Below are 6,001 nucleotides of genomic sequence, written 5' to 3'. Positions count from 1 at the left end.
TGATAATGTTTTATTGAGAAAATTTAACCATCTGGGGCTTGTTCTGTTCTGAGTAGCAAACTCTAACACTGGGGGAGTTATTTGTGGAGAGCTGTTCTAGGGGGATCTGGTCTGGAGGAGCTGTTCTGGGGAGCAGTCTGTGGCTTTGTGGGAGCTGTTCTGCAAGCAAACTGTGGCTCTCGGGGAGCTGTTCTGAGAGAAGGCTTTGGCTCTGGGGGAGCTGTTTTGAGGACAGGCTTTGGTTCTGGGGAAGCTGTTTTGAGAGGAGCCTGTGGCTCTGGAGGAGCTCTTTTGGGGAGCAGTTCTGGGGAAGCTTTTGGGGGGAGCAGTCTTTGGCTCTCGGGGAGCTGTTCTGGGAACATCCTGTGGTTTTGAGGGAGCTATTCTGGGGAGCAGCCTGTGACTTCGGGCAAGTTGTTCTGGGATCATCCAGTAGCTCGGGGGAGCCATTCTGGGGAGCAGGCTGTGACTCTGGGGGAGCTGTTCTGGGAGCAGCCTATGGCTTTGGGGAAGCCGTTTTGGGGAGCAGCCTGTGGTTCTGGGAGAGTTTTTCTGGGGAAGCTGTTCTAGGGAGCAACCTGGAGTTCTGAGAGAGCTGTTCTAGGAGCAGGAAGGCCCAGGGAACCATTGATAACTTCTTAGCTGATGAGAGTATCCAGCTTTTCTCAAAGCACCTTTAACTGAAAACTTAATGGCTAAAACTGGCCCTCCTCAAAACTGGCTCTCCTCTGATAGGAAGAATCAAATTTGGGGGGTTTTTTTTATGGTGTTTGTTAAGCACTTACTATGTGCCAGGCACTGTACTAAGGGCTGGAGTAGATACAAGTTAATCAGTTTGGACACAGTCCAGGTTCCACACTTTCAGATGAGGTTATTGGGGCACGAGATGTGAAGTCACACAGCAGACAAGTGGCAGATCCAGAATTAGAACCCAGATCCTGACTCCCAGGTCAGTGATCTATCCTCTAGGCATTGCTGCTTCTCTAGTTGCCAGGTCTGTTTGCCAGGAAGGTGTGTGAGACCAGGTCCTAAGGAGAGTGGAGCCAGAAGAGATGCAGTATAGAGATGTTTGCCTGCTGAAATTGTTATGTTATTATTATTATTATTAAGTGCTTACTGTATGCCAAGCACTATACTAAGCAATGGGGTAGATACAAAATAATCAGGTCTCACAAAGGGCTCACAGTCAAAGTAGAAGGGAGAACAGTTATTGAATCCTGATTTTGCAAATGAGGGAACTGAAGCCTAGAGAAGTAAAGTGGCTTGCCCATGGTCACACAGCAGGTAAGTGGCAGAGCCAGGATTATTATATTGTAACTATGCACATAGTAAGTGCTTAACAAATACCATTATTATTATTGTAATAATAATACTAAGCATATGCACTCGGGTAGATACAAGCAAATCGCGTTGGGCCCAGTCCCTGTCCCACTTGGGGCTCACAGTCTCAATCCCCATTTTTCAGATGAGGTAACTGAGACACAGAGAAGTTAAATGACTTGCCCTAGGTCACACAGCAGACAAGTGATGATAATGATGGTATTTGTTAAGCTCTTACTATGTGCAAAGCACTGTTCTAAGCTCTGGGGGTGGTTGGCTACAAGGTCAGGTTGTCCCACGTGGGGCTCACAGTCTTAATCCCCATTTTACAGATGAGGTAACTGAGGCACAGAGAAGTGAAGCGACTTGTCCAAAGTCACACAGCTGACAAGTGGAGTGGGGATTCGAACCCCTGACCTCTGACCCCCAAGCCCATGCTCTTTCCACTGAGCCATGCTGCTTCACTAGGGCAGAGCCACGATTAGAACCCATGACCTTCTGACTCCCAGACCTGTGCTATATCCACTAGGCCACATTGCTTCAATTCACTGGCTTCATTGAGCTGCTGCTAGAGCCCTTGAGGGCCAGCGCTCGCAAGCAATGAATCTGCTTTGGTTCGATTATTCACATCTTCCCAAGTTCCTGAACTAAGTCAGCTTTTGCCAGCCACGGCCTTAACCCCTCCTTCCAGAAAGGCCGCTCTTCGGACACAAAGCTGTTGTGTTCATAATGCTGAAAGGACCCGAGTTCGATACCGTTTCCTTTTCTAAGAGAAAAGGGTCATGGGAAAGACAGATGTGCCCGCAGTGTGAGCCGGCAAACAGCCAGGCTGACCAGAAGGCTCATTCTGGCCAAGAAACCTGCTTGTTCAGTTGGACCAGGATGGGATCGGCTGAAGGCAGGCACTGGGTGACGACCGCAGAGGGGCCGCTTCAAACACTTGTGTCTCGGGTTGGCTGAGAGAGGGACATCATCAGTGGTATTTATTGAGCACTTACTCTGTGCAGAGCATTGTACTAAGCACTTAAAAATATTTCTGCTCTTCAGAGAACCAGAGTTCCCAATTCTCTTTTCATCTGGCCCACACAGATTCCACTTGCCCTCAAGTCCTCTCTGGCTCTGCCACTTGTCTGCTGTGTGACCTTGGGTGAGTCACTTCACTTCTCTATGCCTCAATTACTTCACCTGTAAAATGGGGATTAAGACTGTGAGCCCCATGTGGGACAAATAATTACCTTGTAACTACCCCAGTGCTTAGAATAGTGCTTGGCACATAGTAAGCGCTTAACAAATGCCACTGTTATTGTTGCTATTATGGGCCTGCCAAAATGACCCTGCTGATGATAGTGGGTCAGGGAAAGCTGTTTGTTTGCAAACTTGTAATCAAGACAGCCTGTCTTCCACTATACTGGCCATTCAGTGCTTATCTATATCTACCCCATACATACATACTTGAAACTGCCCCAGTGCTCAGTACAGTGTTTGGCACATAGGAAGTGCTTAATAAATACCACAGTTATGGTTATTACTATTATTCATTTAACGTGGGAGGGAGCTGAGGAAGACAAATGAGCCCCCTAAAGAAAAGTGAAATTTCTTTCCCCCTGGCGAAAGCTAGCCAGAGTTAAAATTTGGAACAGCAGGTTGAGGAAGAGAGGTAGGGCTTGCCAATTGGAAATCAGATCCGATAACAGCACCAACTCAGAGCCCCAAGTGTTCTGCCTTTTCATCTCTCCCTGGCCCATCCAGGATCCTTTCACCCCCTCTCACGGTGACCCTGGACAGAAGCAGCATGGCCTAATAGAAAGGGCCCAGATCTGGAAATGAGAGGATCAGGATTCTAATCCTGTCTCCCCGACCCTGCTGTGTGACTTTGGACAAGTCGCTTCACTTCTCTGTGAAGTCAGTTTCCTCCTCTGTAAAATGGGCGCTCAGTTGTTGTTCTTCCCCTTACTTAGACGATAAGCCCCATGTGGGACAGGGTCTGTCCTGATTATCTTGAATCTACCCCAGTGCCTAATGCAGTGCTTGGCACTTAGTATAATAATTCCCCTGATCCCCCCTGCTCCTGAGCCACCTGCTGGAGAACCTTGTGCTCTAATCACTGACTTGAAATCATGAGCCTGACTCTGACCCCCAAGTCTCTCTGCTGACCGTCCCAGACCTCCCCAGAAGGAGCCTGGATCCTCTGCCTGCTTTTGCTGGCGGGGCAGGAGTGCACTTGGGATTCCTGCCGCCTGTGCGCCGAGCGTCTGCCCAGTGTTGGCAGCTGTGAGGGAGCCTGGGTAAACCCCACCCCGCCCCCACCGGCACACACCCGGGCTCTGGGTGTTGGGCGCCAGCTACGCAGGGGCGATGGGTCCGGGGCCCCCGGTTCCAGCTGCCTGGGCTGGACTCCAGCCTCGCCCCGCACCGGATGTGGTGGGGCAGGAAAGACCCCAAATTGGTTCTTTCTGGCCTATTAGCTCTTGGAAGGTTGCCTGTCGCTCCCAAGCCCTGTTCCGCTCCCTCCTACCGCCCAAAGCCCCCGTCCCCGCCTCCACATGCACAATGGAGAGCTGGCACCGAGCCCCAGCCAGTTCAGTTCGGAGCCTGGCACAGCGGGGCAGTGAGGATCGTGCCAACATCTCACGCCCAGGGCCAGAAAGTCCGCACCATTCTGTGCTTGATTCAGTGCCCCTCTCCCAGGCAGTGACAGCACCCATTCGGGGTCCGGGCCGGCCCAGCCAGCAGGGAGGGAGAGCGAGCTGTTGGACTCCGTCTCCTCACCACCAGGACCCCTACCCTCCAGTTTCCCACCACCAGGCTCCCCACCACCAGGACCCCTCACCCTCTGAGTCCCCATCCAACCAGACGCCCCCGCCCTCCAGCTTCTCACTACCATGACTCCCCACCCTCTGGCTCACCAACCACCTGGACCCCCACCCTCCAGCTTCTCATAATAATAATAATGACTATGGTATTTGTTAAGTGCTTATTATGTGCCAAGCACTTTTCTAAACTCTGGGGTAGATACGAGATAATCAGGTTGCCCCACGAGGGGCTCACAGTCTTAATCCCCATTTTACAGATTAAGTAACCGAGGCACAGAGAAGTTAAGTGGCTTGCCCGAGCTCGCAAAGCAGACAAGTGGCGGATCCGGGATTAGAACCCACGTCCTCTGACTCCCAAACTCGTGTTCTTTCCACTAAGCCACACTGCTTCTCATGTCCAGGACCCCCCACCCTCCAGCTCACCAACCAGCTAGGACCCACAACTCTCTCGCTCCCCATCATTGCAGACCCACCCGGAACGCAGACTTGGTGGAGCTGAGACACCCCCATCTCCACACCGGGCTCATCCCCCGGAGACACGTTAGGAAGGATGCCCGGTGACACCTTCCATCGGCTGTGCCCCCTCCCCCCGCCCCCTGGGGACGCGGGGAGGCGGAGGGACGGGAGGGGGCACACTGCGGATCTCAGGGCACCCGGATCCTGGCACCAGTGCCAACCCCACGGAGAAGCAGCGTGGGTTAGTGGCAAGAGCACGGGCTTGGGAGTCAGAGGACGTGGGTTCTAAATCCGGATCTGCCCCTTGTCTGCTGGGCGACCTCAGGCAAGCCACTTAACTTCTCTGTGCCTCAGTTCCCTCATCTGTGAAATGGGGATTAAGATTTTGAGCCCCACGTGGGACAACCTGATTACCTTGTATCTATCCCAGTGCTTAGAACAGGGTTTCGCACATAGTAAGCGCTGAACCAATATGATGATGATGATGATGATGATGATGATGATGATGATGATGATGATGATGATGATGATGTCTGGACCTCTGCCTCCCCCTGGCGGTCGAGATGGGGCACTACAGACCGGGCGAGTCGGCCGTAGCTCAGCATTCCCGGCCGGCTCTGAAGCCCCCGGGAAACGAACGATTGGGATTTCGGGGACGCCCGATCGTCTCTCTGAGATCCCGATAGAAACGGCGCAGACCCCCGGGAACACGGCCCAACCTTCAGGGGGCGGCCCCGGATTGGGAAATGGCGCTGTAGTAGGTCTAAGTCGCGCTCAGCACCGTGATCTATGGAGTTAGTAGACACGATCTTTGCCCTCAGAGAGTTTACAGTCTAGCCAGAGAGACAGATGTTGAAATAAAGTTCGAGATGGGGAAGAAGTAAAGAATAAAGATATACACAGAAGTGTTATTGAGTGGGGAGGGGGTCGGTGGGGCTGAGGTGGGGGGAGAGGGGTACCCAAGGGTTTAGGTAACGCTGAAGTGATAGTAGAGGTGTGGAATAGGTTGGAGAGATGAGACATTAATTAGGGAAGATCTCCTAGAGGAGTTGTGATTTTAGAAGGACTTTGTAGATGGGGAGAAAGGGAGAGTGTGAGCAAGAGATGGAGTACAGGAGACACTAAAAGGAGGCATGTGAGTAGGTTGGCTTGAGAGGATTAAGTGTGTGAGTTGAAGTGTAGGGAGAAGAGAGTGGATAAGTAGGAGAGAGCTGATAGAGTTTCTTATAGGTCTTATAATCGATGGAGTGGAGTTTCTGCTTGATATGAAGATGAACGGCCACCATTTGATGTTTTTGAGTGGGGAGACCTGTGAATAATGTTTTAGAAAAATGATTCCTGCAGCAGAGTGAAGTAACGACTGAGAGGGGAGAGATAGGAGGCAGGGATGTCAGGGAGGAGGAGGCTGATGC

Source organism: Ornithorhynchus anatinus, chromosome 8 (assembly GCF_004115215.2).
Source record: "Ornithorhynchus anatinus isolate Pmale09 chromosome 8, mOrnAna1.pri.v4, whole genome shotgun sequence".
Classification (NCBI taxonomy): domain Eukaryota; kingdom Metazoa; phylum Chordata; class Mammalia; order Monotremata; family Ornithorhynchidae; genus Ornithorhynchus; species Ornithorhynchus anatinus.
This window is presented reverse-complemented; position numbering follows the sequence as displayed.